Raw genomic sequence first — 16,713 nt, 5'->3', positions numbered from 1 at the left:
ACTTCTAAGAACCTTTTGTATAAGATCAAGTGTAGTAGCGTTCTTATAAGTTTAGGATATGGCGGGTGAGGGGAATGTAAACAGATGCGCAAGAAGCGCTGAAATAATATCGGTAAATGATAAAAGTTTGCCAGTATATTTTGTGGATAACACAGCAGGGTGGCGACAAAGTTAACAACTTTGATGTGGAATCCATGAAAACAACCCAAATTTCTGCCTGACACACCTCGTTTGATAAAGGGACGATGTATGGAGGCAGCTATATGGACGACTTTTGGTAGCAATGGAGACAACGTGTGGAGGCTGCTATGGAGACAATTTAATTTGGATAGTGCCTGTATGTGGCAGTCCAAAAAAGTTTTCAAACCAGAGGAGCAGGTAGGCGGCCCTCCAGAAAAATGGAATAGATTGAGTGCCTGTATGTGGCAGTCCAAAAAAGTTTTCAAACCAGAGGAGAAGGGAAATCACTGATGAGCTATAATGGTAATCAACCTATGACTACAATTTACTAGAATTTCTGACTGGAGTAGTCGTGGAGGTAGGTAAAAATTAACTTTTATTCAAGAGTTATTAAAAATGGCTCCAGTATGACAAACAAAACAAAAATGTTCAGAATGTACCGTGTATTATGTGACATTCTGCAGAGCCAGAGGTAAGTATTGCTGCGGGCATATAAAGTACCCCAGGTATATTACTGCTATGGGCAACTTTGGTGTAGGTTAGGGTCGCGGCAAATTGTATTAAGCTGCCAACCGATCCCCCAATGATGAGAGATCGTGGACCTTCTGATCCTATTGCCCAATAGTCTGGCTCTAGTAGCTACAGATCAATTAGATTCTCTTAGTCCCTGCGCTCAGGCTCTACGCGTTTCGCCCTGGATGCTAGGGCTCATCAGGAGACATAGAGCTGGGACGTCAAGCGCTGTTATGCCTAATCTAATACATACAGGACAAAACATAAAACATAATGGAACGCCGGCGTCCTGATGGTGGGCGCCGGCGTGTGTTAGTCGTAGCCCAAACTACCATACTTACCTCTGGCTCTGCAGAATGTCACATAATACACGGTACATTCTGAACATTTTTGTTTTGTTTGTCATACTGGAGCCATTTTTAATAACTCTTGAATAAAAGTTAATTTTTACCTACCTCCACGACTACTCCAGTCAGAAAAACCAGAGGAGAAGGTAGGTGGCCCTCCAGAAAAATGGAATAGATTGAGTGCCTGTATGTGGCAGTCCAAAAAAGTTTTCAAACCAGAGGAGCAGGTAGGTGGCCCTCCAGAAAAATGGAATAGATTGAGTGCCTGTATGTGGCAGTCCAAAAAAGTTTTCAAACCAGAGGAGCAGGTAGGTGGCCCTCCAGAAAAATGGAATAGATTGAGTGCCTGTATGTGGCAGTCCAAAAAAGTTTTCAAACCAGAGGAGCAGGTAGGTGGCCCTCCAGAAAAATGGAATAGATTGAGTGCCTGTATGTGGCAGTCCAAAAAAGTTTTCAAACCAGAGGAGCAGGTAGGTGGCCCTCCAGAAAAATGAAATAGATTGAGTGCCTGTATGTGGCAGTCCAAAAAAGTTTTCAAACCAGAGGAGCAGGTAGGTGGCCCTCCAGAAAAATGGAATAGATTGAGTGCCTGTATGTGGCAGTCCAAAAAAGTTCTCAAACCAGAGGAGCAGGTAGGTGGCCCTCCAGAAAAATTGAATAGATTGAGTGCCTGTATGTGGCAGTCCAAAAAAGTTTTCAAACCAGAGGAGCAGGTAGGTGGCCCTCCAGAAAAATGAAATAGATTGAGTGCCTGTATGTGGCAGTCCAAAAAAGTTTTCAAACCAGAGGAGCAGGTAGGTGGCCCTCCAGAAAAATTGAATAGATTGAGTGCCTGTATGTGGCACTCCCAAAAATTGTTTAAAACAGAGGACCGGGTCGGTGGCCCTCCAGAAAAATTAAATGCATAAAGTACTATAGCTAGAGCCAGTGGGCCCTGTCAAAAAATAGCCAGTTTCCTCTGCTTTACTGTACAAAGAGGAGGAGAAGGAGGAAAATGAGGAGGAGGAGGAGTGGATAAATTATTCAGGTTGAGCTTCCTTCACCTGGTGGAGATTGGAAATTATGAGAAATCCAGGCTTTATTCATCTTAATAAGCATCAGCCTGTCAGCGCTGTCAGTCGACAGGCGTGTACGCTTATCGGTGATGATGCCACCAGCTGCACTGAAAACCCGCTCGGACAAGACGCTAGCGGCAGGGCAGGCAAGAACCTCCAAGGCGTAAAGCGCCAGTTCGTGCCACAAGTCCAGCTTTGAAACCCAGTAGTTGTAGGGAGCTGTGTGATCATTTAGGACTATGGTATGGTCAGCTACGTACTCCCTCACCATCTTTCTGTAAAGATCAGCCCTACTCTGCCGAGACTGGGGACAGGTGACAGTGTCTTGCTGGGGTGACATAAAGCTGGCAAAAGCCTTGTAAAGTGTACCCTTGCCAGTGCTGGACAAGCTGCCTGCTCGCCTACTCTCCCTCGCTACTTGTCCCGCAGAACTACGCACTCTGCCGCTAGCGCTGTCAGAAGGGAAATACTGTTTCAGCTTGTGCACCAGGGCCTGCTGGTATTCATGCATTCTCACACTCCTTTCCTCTCCAGGGATGAGAGTGGAAAGATTTTGCTTGTACCGTGGGTCCAAGAGAGTGAACACCCAGTAATCGGTGCTGGAATAAATTCTTTGAACGCGAGGGTCACGGAATAGGCAGCCTAGCATGAAATCTGCCATATGCGCCAGAGTACCAACGCGTAAGAATTCACTCCCCTCACTGGCCTGACTGTCCATTTCCTCCTCCTCCAACTCCTCCAACTCCTCTTCTTCTGCCCATACACGCTGAACAGTGAAGGACTCAACAATGGTCCCCTCTTGTGTCTCGCCAACATTCTCCTCCTCTTCCTCCTCATCCTCCTCCACCTCCACCTCCTCCGATATGCGCTGAGAAACAGACCTAAGGGTGCTTTGGCTATCAACAAGGGAATCTTCTTCCCCCGTCTCTTGTGACGAGCGCAAAGCTTCCGACTTCATGCTGATCAGAGAGTTTTTCAACAGGCCAAGCAGCGGGATGGTGAGGCTGATGATGGCGGTATCGCCACTGACCATCTGTGTTGACTCCTCAAAGTTACTCAGCACCTGACAGATATCAGACATCCACGTCCACTCCTCATTGTAGACTTGAGGAAGCTGACTGACCTGACTACCAGTTCTGGTGGAAGTTGACATCTGGCAGTCTACAATCGCTCGGCGCTGCTGGTAAACTCTGGATAACATGGTCAGTGTTGAATTCCACCTCGTGGGCACGTCGCACAACAGTCGGTGAGCGGGCAGTTGGAGGCGGCGCTGCGCTGCCCTGAGAGTGGCAGCATCTGTGCTGGACTTCCTGAAATGCGCACAGATGCGGCGCACCTTCGTGAGCAAATCAGACAGATTGGGGTATGTCTTGAGGAAACGCTGAACTATCAGATTTAACACATGGGCCAGGCATGGCACATGTGTCAGTCTGCCGAGTTGCAGAGCCGCCACCAGGTTACGGCCATTGTCACACACAACCATGCCTGGCTTCAGGTTCAGCGGTGCCAGCCACAGATCAGTCTGCGCCGTGATGCCCTGTAATAGTTCTTGGGCGGTGTGCCTTTTATCGCCTAGGCTCAGCAGTTTGAGCACCGCCTGCTGTCGCTTAGCGACGGCACTGCTGCTGTGCCTAGAGCTACCGACTGATGGCGCCATGCCCACGGATGGTAGTTCGGAGGAGGAGGTGGAGGAGGGGTGGGAGGAGGAGGAGGCATAGTAGGCCTGAAACACCTGGACCGAGGTAGGCCCCGCAATCCTCGGCGTCGGCAGTATATGACCAGCCGCAGGGTCAGACTCGGTCCCAGCCTCCACCAAGTTAACCCAATGTGCCGTCAGCGATATATAGTGGCCCTGCCCGGCAGCACTCGTCCACGTGTCCGTGGTCAGGTGGACCTTGTCAGAAACGGCGTTGGTCAGGGCACGGATGATGTTGTCTGACACGTGCTGGTGCAGGGCTGGGACGGCACATCGGGAAAAGTAGTGGCGGCTGGGGACCGAATACCGAGGGGCGGCCGCCGCCATGAGGTTGCGAAAGGCCTCGGTCTCTACTAGCCTATAGGGCAGCATCTCCAGGCTAAGCAATCTGGAGATGTGGACATTAAGGGCTTGGGCGTGCAGGTGGGTTGCACTATATTTGCGTTTCCGCTCCAGCGTCTGGGGTATGGAGAGCTGAACGCTGGTGGATGCTGTGGAGGATCGTGGAGGCGACGATGGGGTTTTTGTGGCAGGGTCCTGGGCAGGGGGCTGACTATCAGCTGACACAGGGGAAGGAGCAGTGGTGTGCACGGCCGGAGGTGAACGGGCTTGTTGCCACTGAGTGGGGTGTTTAGCATTCATATGCCTGCGCATACTGGTGGTAGTTAAGCTATTAGTGGTGGAACCCCTGCTGATCCTGGTTTGGCAAATGTTGCACACCACAGTCCGTCGGTCATCCGGTGTTTCCTTAAAGAACCTCCAGACTTCTGAAAATCTAGCCCTCGCCGCAGGAGCCCTCGCCACGGGAGCTTCACTAGTTGACACATTTGGCGCTGATGCACCAGCTCTGGCCCTGCCTCTCCGTCTGGCCCCACCACTGCCTCTTCCAACCTGTGCTGGTCGAGGACTCTCCTCCGTCTCAGAAGCACTGTGTTCACCCGGCCTATCAACCCAGCTTGGGTCTGTCACCTCATCATCCTCCGATCCCTCAGTCTGCTCCCCCCTTGGACTTCCTGCCCTGACAACAACTTCACCACTGTCTGACAACCGTGTCTCCTCATCGTCGGACACCTCTTTACACACTTCTTCCACTACGTCAAGAAGGTCATCATCACCCACAGACTGCGACTGGTGGAAAACCTGGGCATCGGAAAATTGCTCAGCAGCAACCGGACAAGTGGTTTGTGACTGTGGGAAGGGTCCAGAAAACAGTTCCTCAGAGTATGCCGGTTCAAATGCCAAATTTTCCTGGGAGGGGGCAGACTGGGGGGAGGAGGCTGAGGTGCAGGAGCTGGAGGAGTGCCGATTTCGGTGACATGGGTGGACTGCGTGGAAGACTGACTGGTGGACAAATTGCTCGAAGCATTGTCGGCAATCCACGACATCACCTGTTCGCACTGTTCTGGCCTCAACAGTGCTCTACCACGAGTCCCAGTAACTTCAGACATGAACCTAGGGAGTGTAGCTCTGCGGCGTTCCCCTGCTCCCTCATAAGCAGGTGGTGTCTCACCCCGCCCAGGACCACGGCCTCTGACCCCTGCAGTAGTTGGACGCCCACGTCCCCGCCCTCGTCCTCTACCCCTAGCCCTCGGGTTAAACATTTTGAAAATGAGAGTTATAACTTTAATTTTTTTTTAACTTTTTTTTGTGTTTTTTGTTTTTTTTTGTGTTTTTTAGTTTTTAAAACCAAACGATGCTATCCTATTGCTATGGCTATTTTCTAGCCAAGTATGAAAGCACACTGCTATGCCAGATGAGATGACGCTGAGTTATTAAAAAAATAAACGTAAAATAAAAAAGGAAATGGCAGACTGTGCCTAATTGAAATCCAACCCCTAATAAATTTTCCCACTTCGGTCTTTGCGATGGATATGTGCGTCACTAAGCGCAAAACACAGCGGTCGCAAGTCTCACTACAAATTGCTCACAATTTGCTAGTAGATGCACTGCAGCAAGGACAGCCACCAGCAGATCAACCAGAAATCAAATATATAACGCTATTGTAGGCCTAAGTAAGCCGTTTGGATTCTCCTATGGCTATTTTCTAGCCAAGTATGAAAGCACACTGCTATGCCAGATGAGATGACGCTGAGTTATTAAAAAAATAAACGTAAAATAAAAAAGGAAATGGCAGACTGTGCCTAATTGAAATCCAACCCCTAATAAATTTTCCCACTTCGGTCTTTGCGATGGATATGTGCGTCACTAAGCGCAAAACACAGTGGTCGCAAGTCTCACTACAAATTGCTCACAATTTGCTAGTAGATGCACTGCAGCAAGGACAGCCACCAGCAGATCAACCAGAAATCAAATATATATAACGCTACTGTAGGCGTAAGTAAGCCGTTTGGATTCTCCTATGGCTATTTTCTAGCCAAGTATGAAAGCACACTGCTATGCCAGATGAGATGACACTGAGTTATTAAAAAAATAAACGTAAAATAAAAAGTAAATGGCAGACTGTGCCTAATTGAAATCAAACCCCTAATAAATTTTCCCACTTTGGTGTTTGAGGTGGATATGTGTGTCACTAAGAGCTAAACACAACGGTAGCAAGTCCCCCTGCAAATTCCTCACAATATGGTACTAGCTGCACTACTAGTGCCAGCAAGCCCAGCCACAAGCAAACAAAAAAAAAAAAGTAGAACGTTATTGTAGCCCTAAGAAGGGCTGTTGCGTTCTTGTTGAATCACTCCTGCCTAACACTATTCTAATAGAACACCCTAACGCTTTCCCTGACCAGCAGCAGCTCTCTCCCTAGCGGCATCCAGACAGAGAATGATCCGAGCAGCGCAGGCAGCGGCTAGTCTATCCCAGGGTCACCTGATCTGGCCAGCCAACCACTGCTATCGACGTGTAAGGGTACCACGTCATGCTGGGTGGAGGGCAGAGTCTCCTGGCTTGTGATTGGCTCTGTTTCTGGCCGCCAAAAAGCAAAACGGCGGGAGCTGCCATTTTCTCGAGCGGGCGAAGTATTCGTCCGAGCAACGAGCAGTTTCGAGTACGCTAATGCTCGAACGAGCATCAAGCTCGGACGAGTATGTTCGCTCATCTCTATTTATTATGTTTTGACAGTTTCAATACTTTGGTGTATGGAGTGGGTACAAGGTGTCAGGTGTCTGCGGTACGAGCAGATGTTTTCATTGCTACCATTTTGGTGACTATACGACCTTTTCATCCGTTTTTATACAATTTCTATGGGTTCCAAAATTGCAAAAAAGTGGCGATAATTGGTTGCTATTTTCCCTTACTGGATTCACAACCAGGAATAATTGTTTTTATATTTTGATAGAACAGGACTTTTCGGATGCAGTGATACCTAATAATTTTATGATTTAGTTTGTTAATATAGTTTTATTTCCAATTTAGGAAAAGGGGATGATTTGAACTCTTAGGGAAAACATTTTTCACAGTTTGAAAAAAAAAAAAATTTTCAGGTCCCCCAGGGTACTTTAACCTTATGGGGTCTGATCATTCTTATCATATTCTGCAATACTACTGTCTGTTATACTGTCCATTTACCGCAATACTACTATAGACAGACTGTTATAGATCCTTGTGCGCCACTGTTATTTAAACGCCGCTAGCAGCTTTGTCGGTGGCATTTAAAGGGATAACAACAACACATATCAGGGTTGTTAGGCATGGGCTGCAGCAACATGCAACAAATACCTGGGCTGTATGGAGAGGACTCAGCCCGTGTGAACCCTCTCCATACTCATTGAGTTGTCCTTTAGGGTAGAAAGGTCTTCAAATAAAGCCCATCAGAATAAGGTGCAACTGTGGGTTTTCTTGCCAATTCCACCAACTTTGGATTTTTTTTCCAGCTTCCGAATACGTGGCACAGAATATTAAATGGTGCCATTAGAATATAAAATTTGTCTTGCATATAACAAGCCATTACATAGCTTGTTAAACAAAAAACATCAAAAACGGAAACTAAAAAAAGCAAAAAACTTGGCCTTGAGGGGGTTAAAAACCTTGGTTGGCTCACACATGGCGTTTTGATTGGGTTTTGAAACTTATCTCAACATGTGGCAGCAGGTGCAGCCATGTGTGAATGTGGCCTCTGGGATTTGGCTACAAGAGGTGCAGAAACAGTAACTGCAACCGGACTAAAAATTAGAAGTGGCTATTGGATAAGAACTAAGCCACATGGAAAGGTCTGAGTTGATTTGACTGCACTTCTCAATTGTGTTTGAAGAAACAACAGATTTTATAGATTTTGTTCCTTCTTTCTTAATCTTTAGCTCCCCTGGACCACAGAGATGACGTGGAATAGAAAACTGAGGACAAAAGCTGCACAATGTATCAACATTGCATATAATGGACATAATTATTCAAAGATAGAAATATCTGATAAAGTTAGTGACTGTGCAGGAAATTTCCTTGTAACCAACATTCTATAGGTTATCGATAATGTAAGGATTATAGCACTGATGATAATATGTTTTATGATATTCTATGTCATCTGTAGAGCAGGTAAGAGATGCCCTAGTACACGAGATGTGCCATGTGGCCTGCTGGATAACAGACGGCATACAGTACGATGATCATGGTCCTGAATGGCAGTCGTATGCTGATAAAGTCACCCAAGTTCACCCGGAGCTTCCCCCAGTGACAGTATACCACACATACGACATACACTACAAATTCAGCTATAAAGTTTCATGGATTTACAAAACTGGAAGATTATTATTCTGTCCAACCAGTGATTATTTGGAATGTGGAAATACAAAATGTATAGAAATACATTGTCCTTTCACATATACAATAATGATACTTAGATTTCATGGGGAGAGAAAACTGAAGAATAAGTTCTATGAATTGTCAACCAATGTCTGTGCACTAGCGGGGGACGTTTTACCAGGCCGGCTAATGAACGATGTGGAGGCAAATTGGTGATGTGTACCACCGAGATGAGGATAGTCTACCATCTCCTCCAGCTCCATCAGGAAGTTTCCCTTCCATGAAACGGAAGTGTCAGAACGCTTCAGCTAACAAGTGTAAGTATATAAGCTCTTCATGGGGAATGTCATTGACATTGTCACCTGTATGTATGAGAGGGGACGAAGTTGGGCAAGTACAGCAAGATAAAAAAAGAACTATATATACTTGAGTATAAGTGGACCTGAGTATAAGCCCATGTCCAAAATTTTACCACAAATAACTGGGAAAACTTATTGACTCAAGTATAAGCCTAGGGTGGGAAATGCATTGATACCAGCCTTCACCAGTAATGAAATGCCCCATGCAGCCAGCCCCCACCCCCATTCATGAAATGCCCCATGCAGCCAGCTCACCCATTAATAAAATGCCCCATGCTGCCAGCCCTCCCCCACTGATGAAATGCCCTGCAGCCCCTTGGGGTATAAAACCTTCTGGCATTCTCAGACACTCAGCACAGCTCTTCCTTCTTATTTCTTCTCTTTGCGTGCAACACCGGGCAGAGGCACGTCCATGTGCTTTGCCCGCTGGTGCACATTATGACGTCCTCTGCAGCGACAACGCTGCATCATAGTGTGAGCCGCAGGACAGAGCGCATGGACGCACCTCTGTCCACTGTTACATGCAAAGAGAAGAAAGAAGAAGAAGACCCATGCGCATCAGAGAGCGCCGGAAGGTGAGTATGTAAGTTTATTTCTCTTATACACTCATGTATAAGCCCAGTTGGGGTTCTTCAACACATTTGTTGTACTGATAAACTTGGCTTATACACAAGTATACACTCACCGGCCACTTTATTAGGTACACCATGCTAGTAACGGGTTGGACCCCCTTTTGCCTTCAGAACTGCCTCAATTATTCGTGGCATAGATACAACAAGGTGCTGGAAGCATTCCTCAGAGATTTTGGTCCATATTGACATGATGGCATCACACAGTTGCCGCAGATTTGTCGGCTGCACATCCATGATGCGAATCTCCCGTTCCACCACATCCCAAAGATGCTCTATTGGATTGAGATCTGGTGACTGTGGAGGCCATTTGAGTACAGTGACCTCATTGTCATGTTCAAGAAACCAGTCTGAGATGATTCCAGCTTTATGACATGGCGCATTATCCTGCTGAAAGTAGCCATCAGATGTTGGGTACATTGTGGTCATAAAGGGATGGACATCGTCAGCAACAATACTCAGGTAGGCTGTGGCGTTGCAACGATGCTCAATTGGTACCAAGGGGCCCAAAGAGTGCCAAGAAAATATTCCCCACACCATGACACCACCACCACCAGCCTGTACCGTTGATACAAGGCAGGATGGATCCATGCTTTCATGTTGTTGATGCCAAATTCTGACCCTACCATCCGAATGTCGCAGCAGAAATCGAGACTCAACAGACCAGGCAACGTTTTTCCAATCTTCTACTGTCCAATTTCGATGAGCTTGGGCAAATTGTAGCCTCAGTTTCCTGTTCTTAGCTGAAAGGAGTGGCACCCGGTGTGGTCTTCTGCTGCTGTAGCCCATCTGCCTCAAAGTTCGACGTACTGTGCATTCAGAGATGCTCTTCTGCCTACCTTGGTTGTAACGGGTGGCGATTTGAGCGATTCTATCAGCTTGTACCAGTCTGCCCATTCTCCTCTGACCTCTGGCATCAACAAGGCATTTCCGCCCACAGAACTGCCGCTCACTGGATGTTTTTTCTTTTTCGGACCATTCTCTGTAAACCCTAGAGATGGTTGTGCGTGAAAATCCCAGTAGATCAGCAGTTTCTGAAATACTCAGACCAGCCCTTCGGGCACCAACAACCATGCCACGTTCAAAGGCACTCAAATCACCTTTCTTCCCCATACTGATGCTCGGTTTGAACTGCAGGAGATTGTCTTGACCATGTCTACATGCCTAAATGCACTGAGTTGCCGCCATGTGATTGGCTGATTAGAAATTAAGTGTTAACGAGCAGTTGGACAGGTGTACCTAATAAAGTGGCCGGTGAGTGTATATGGTAGGTTTGTTGGTGTAATAACAATATATTAGAAATTGTACCATTTTCAGAATGTAGAAAATTAGAATATTGCAGTATGCAGCATTCCAATAAAGCTATTCCAGTAAAACTGTTTTCTCACTTGATTTGTATTGAAATAAATATTACACAGTATTATAGAAAAGGAACAATAACAATGTCGCAATGTAACAGTGTATATGAACACAATAACATAGTGCTGGGCCCATGCATTCATATATCAGATCTCTCTAGAATGTACTTTTTCAGAATTTAATATAAGAGATTAGGCCTAACTCTATTGCGAGATGTTCTAAGAGCACAAGATACTGCCTACAGCCTCCCGCGGTAAAGGACGAAGAGGATTCCTCGTCACAGAAGCGAGAGCCCAGGAGAAGAGGAGGATGGCAGCAGTGTGGGAGCTCAGGGAGGGGAGTATCTGTTTTATTATTTTACTACTGGCCACATTATGTTATATCAGATAAAGGGGAGGCTGTATGCACTGAGACTGGGGGAGCAGTATAAACAAAAAGTGAGGATGAGGGGGGAGGCTGTATATACTAAGAGTATAGATGAAGGGAGGCTTTATATATTAAGAGTGGGGTGAGGGAGGAGGCTGTATATACTAAGAGTAGGTATGAGGGGGGCTGTTTAAACTAAGAGTAGGTATGAGGGGGAGGCTGTATATATGAAGAGAGGATGGGGGAGGCTGTATATACTAAGAGTAGGTATGAGGGGGGCTGTTTAAACTAAGAGTAGGTATGAGGGGGAGGCTGTATATACTAATAGTGAGGAAGGGGGGAGGCTGTATATACGAAAAGTGGGGATGGAGAGGCTGTATATGCTAAGAGTGGGGATGGGGGGAGGCTGTATATACGAAGAGTGGGGATGGGGGAGGCTGTATATGCTAAGAGTGGGGATGGGGGGAGGCTGTATATACTAAGAGTAGGGATGACAGGGGACTGTATATATTAAGAGTAGGGGTGAGGGGGGCTGTATATATTCAGAGTGGGGATGAGGGAGTCTGTATATATATGAAGAGTGGGGATGAGTGGGGCTGTATATACTAAGAGTGAGATGAGGGGGAGGCTGTATATACTAAGAGTGTGATGAGGGGGGAGGTTGTATAAATTAAGAGTGGAATGAGGGGGAGGCTATATATACTAAGAGTGGAATGAGGGAGGCTTTATATACTAAGAGGGGGATGAGGGGTAAGGATGTATATATTGAGAGTGGGATGAGGGGGGAGGCTTTATATATTAAGAGTGGGATAAGGGGGTAGGCTGAATATACTAAGAGTGGGGATCAGGGGGAAGGTTGTATATACTAAGATCAGCATGAGGGAGGCTTTATATACTAAGAGGGGGGATGAGGGAGGCTGTATATACTTAGCCTGGGGATGGGGGCAGATGTATCTACTAAGAGTAGGGATGAGGGGAGGCTGTATATATGGAGAGTAAGGATGAGGGGGGGGGTTATATACTAAGAGGGGGATGAGGGGGGAGGCTGTATATACTAAGAGTGGGATGAGGGGGTGGCTGTATAAATTAAGAGTGGGATAAGGGGGTAGGCTTAATATACTGAGAACGGGGATGAGGGGGAAGGCTGTATATACTAAGAGTAGGATGAGGGAGGTTTTATATACTAAGAGTAGGGATGAGGGGAGACTGTATATATGAAGAGTAGGGATGAGGAAGGCTTTATGTACTAATAGAGGGTGTGAGGGAGGCTGTATTTACTAAGACTGTGGATGAGGGAGGCTGTATATACTAAGAGGGGGTGGGGGAAGGCTTTATATACTAAGAGTATGGAAGAGGGGAGGCTGTATATACTAAGAGTAGGATGAGGGAGGCTGTATATACTAAGAGGGGGGATAAGGGAGGCTGTATATACTAAGAGCTGGGATGAGGGAGGCTGTATATACTAAGAGTAGGGATGAGGGGAGACTGTATATATGAAGAGTAGGGATGAGGGGGGTGTATATATTAAGAGTGGGGATGAGGGAGGCTTTATGTACTAAGAGAGGGTGTGAGGAAGGCTGTATTTACTAAGAGTGTGGATGAGGGAGGCTGTATATACTAAGAGTGGGGATGGAGGAAGGCTGTATATAATAAGAGTGGGGATGAGGGGAGCTGTATATACTACGAGTATGGATGAGGGGGGCTGTATATATTAAGAGTGGGGTATGGGGGAGGCTGTATATATTAAGAGTGGGATAAGGGGGTAGGCTGAATAAACTAAGAGTGGAGATGAGGGGGAAGACTGTACATACTAAGAGCAGGGATGAGGGAGGCTTTACATACTAAGAGGGGGGATGAGCTGTATATACTAAGTGACTGTTTTATTTTTAAGGGCGCAGTGTGGACTTGTGCTTGCGAGAGATGAAGACGTGATAAATCATGTCTGGGAGAAGTTGTAACAAAACTATCATCCTGATGGAGCAAGTGTTCACCTGTAAGGAACTAAACGCCACCAATGCCTATAACATACTGTATATACATGTGTAGTGTCAGCCACAGATAGTCAGTGCTTTCTGAGCTTCTGGGGATAATATTGTTAGTAAATTATTTTTAAATATTGTTCTGTAAATTCAGTGAAATTCAGTGGGATATATTTATGTACGTGGTGTTTTATGTGCGGGATGGGGCCAGCAATGAGCAAATTATATTTTACATAATTGAGTTTGGATTAAATTTTCACACATACACTAATGTTATGGATACCTGAGGAAACTTGCATTTCTGACAAGAATACCATTTTTCCATTTTCCCTGTCGTTTTAAATTAAAGGGAACCTGTTACTAGGTTTTACCCCCCTAAACTAGTAGTTCCCTCATGTAAGGGATGAATTCCCTCCTTCATGTGAAATCTCATCTGTTTACCTATTGAAAATCTCTCCTAAAGGCTTCTCATCTCATTTTCACATGAGCTTACGGATCTCAGAGTTTCAGAACTGGACATAGAGGTAGTTAAAAATAGGTAGAAACAGGGGCAGATGAAGTGTCTCATGTGGCCTTGGCTGTTCACATGACTAGGGTCCCCCAGTGTCCAACCAATTGCACCGAGGCCTAACCTTCTTGGTCCAACAAGGTCCCCTTTAATGAAATAGCCACAGCAGAGTCCCCATTAATTAAATGTCCACTGCAGAGCCCCACTTTAAAGAAATGGCAACAGCAAAGCCCCCCTGTAATGGAATGTCCACTGCAGAACCCCCATTAAATCTCCTGACTATGGTTGGATTCCTCTCATGAATAGCTTCTCTTGTCTGCACAATGCAGTGTTCTCCACTTCCTGCCTCTCCTCTACATTTCAAGAACAGCTCAGGCACAGGCACTTCCTGCCGGCAAGCAGCAGTATGCAGAGACTTACTCTACAAGCTACAGACAGATATGTTCTTTATCCGGGAGGGAGGCATTTAGCAGAAAAGACTGTGGGTGTATTATAGGACATTTTGCAGAGCTGAGAGTGTCAATCTGTATTATATCCATCTCAGGGATTTCATCATCTCTGATCTGCCTCATCTCTCTTTATCTATGTGTCAGATACTATTAGAATGTTCAAAAGCTAAACAAAAGTGTAGATAAACCCTGTACCCTGATAATCTAAGCACATTGTCAGCACAAGCATCTCGTAGTACAGAGGAATCAAGGAGTGTCTGCTTAGAGAGTCCCCGCTAACACTCTAGAATCTTACACTGACCATCACTGAGTACTGTATATACTCGAGTATAAGCCGACCCGAGTGTAAGCCGAGACCCCTAATTTTACCACAAAAACCTGGTAAAACCTATTGACTCGAGTATAAGCCAAGGATGGGAAATGCATTGGTCACAGCCCCTTCCCCCAAGTATATAGCCAGCAAGCCCCCAGAAGTATATAGCCAGCAGCCCCCAGTAGTATATAGCCAGCAGTGCCCCAGTATATAGCCAGCCAGCCCCTGCCCCCCAGTATATACCCTGCCAGCCCCTGCCCCAGTACATAGCCAGCCAGCCCCTGTGCCCCAGCATATAGCGTACTAGCCCCTGTGCCCCAGTATACAGCCTGCCAGCCCCTGTACCACAGTATACAGGCTGCCAGCCCTTGTGCCCCAGTATACAGCCTGCCAGCACCTGTGCCCCAGTATACAGCCTGCCAGCCCCTGTGCCCCGGTATACCACCTGCCAGCCCCTGTGCCCCGGTCAATAGCCTGCCAGCCCCTGTGCCCCGGCCAATAGCCTGCCAGCCCCTGTGCCCCGGCCAATAGCCCGCCAGCCCCTGTGCCCCAGCCAATAGCCCGCCAGCCCCTGTGCCCCGGTCAATAGCCTGCCAGCCCCTGTGCCCCAGTCAATAGCCTGCCAGCCCCTGTGCCCCTTTACCAAGCCGGACCCCCGCCCCGTTGATGTAAAAGAAAAAATAATCAAAACTCACCTTTCCGGCGGCCCCCTCGGGTCTTCTGTGTGATCTCGCAGTCAGCGGCAGGTCCGTGCCGCGCACAGCGCTGACGTCAGCCGCAGCCGCTGACATCACACACAATATTATTGCAGCTGCGGCGGCTGATGTCAGTGCCTGTGACATCGCACGGACCTGCCGCTGACTGTGGGATCACACAGAAGACCCGAGGGGGCCGCCGGAAAGGTGAGTTTTGATTATTTTTTTTTTTTCAGCGGCAGGTCCGCACAGTGCTGACATCAGCCGCTGCCGGCACACACAATGCTATTGCAGCGATGTCAGTGCTTGTGACATCGCACGGACCGGCCGCTGACCGACGGATCGCACAGAAGACCCAAAGGGGCCGCTGGAAAGGTGAGTTTTGATTTTTTTTTTTCCTTTTTTTTTCCCTGCTGTCTTGTTTGACTCAAGTATAAGCCGAGTTTGTGTTTTTCAAAACATTTTTTGTGCTGAAAAACTCGGCTTATACGGTAATAGGAGCTAAAACAGCAATAAAACTGATGTATTTTGATATGTTTTGCAATGTATTGTAAAACACATTGCAGCACATTTACTAAGGACCTTGCCCCAGTTTTCTTTTGGACTTTGCATGTTCTGCTTGCACATTTATTTAAGGCGGGTCCGCGCCACATATGTTCCATAAAGACACAGAAACTCTTGTCACAAGCCACAAGCTTCAATGACCCAGAGTTAGTTCACAAGAGTGGTGCGAAACAGCCCGTCGCCAGGCCCCACTCCATCCCTGTACCTGCACCATTTTTCTAATAAAGGATCCATATTTTTGGTGAGCCGCGCCACACATGTGTCACAAGCGACCCTTTTGTGTTGCGGCTGCATTATTATTCAAGCGACACAAATTTTGCAACTGAGGGGGGCATTTCAGTGCACAGTCAGACCATGCGCCACATTTATCATGCAAAGTCCAACAGAAGCCCGCACGCCCCATGGTAAAGGTGCACCAAAAAAACTGTACATAGTACAGACTGCACCGTTTTTAGTAAATGTGTCCCATAATGTAAATGCAGCTTAAAACATGTGCACAGGATGCAATTGAATTGTGTTTTGAAATTGTGTTTTAGGCGCATTTGGAGAATCCCCTCTTGGAACGTCTGCATTCAGACATCAGGGAGGTGATTCCCCAGATGTGCCTAAAATGTGATTCAATTTTGTGAACATGAATGTAAGGTGCAGCATTAGGTAGGACCTATTGAAACCATTCAGTGCCTCTGTCAGCTATAATTGTGGCCCCCTAACCTCTTCTTCATATTGTGGTCTACTCTCACCTCCCCCTCATGTTGCGGCCCCTCTCATCTCCCCTTCATATTGTGGACCCTCTGATCTCCTCCTCATATTTTTGCCCCTCATCTCCTCCTCATATTGTGTCCCATCTCATCTCTCCCTTTTATTCCAGCCCCCCCTCATACGCCATATGCATTCTCCACTATCCGGTTAGGGGCCAGCAAGGAAGGGGGGGGGGGAGACTCAGCATCGAAGTCAGTGGAGGAGTGGCTTATAGGGGGCGTGGCCCACCTGTGTTTTCATCGGCACACTGGCT

At 47.0% G+C, this 16,713-nt stretch overlaps 1 long non-coding RNA gene across 1 annotated transcript in view; it reads right to left on the bottom strand.

The window, feature by feature from the left end:
- Window positions 1-16,713, bottom strand: part of LOC140076727 (uncharacterized) — a 187,559-nt gene that overhangs the window by 86,091 nt on the left and 84,755 nt on the right. The window lies entirely within an intron of this gene.

Source organism: Engystomops pustulosus, chromosome 9 (genome assembly GCF_040894005.1).
Source record: "Engystomops pustulosus chromosome 9, aEngPut4.maternal, whole genome shotgun sequence".
Taxonomy (NCBI): Eukaryota; Metazoa; Chordata; class Amphibia; order Anura; family Leptodactylidae; genus Engystomops; species Engystomops pustulosus.
This window is presented reverse-complemented; position numbering and strand designations above follow the sequence as displayed.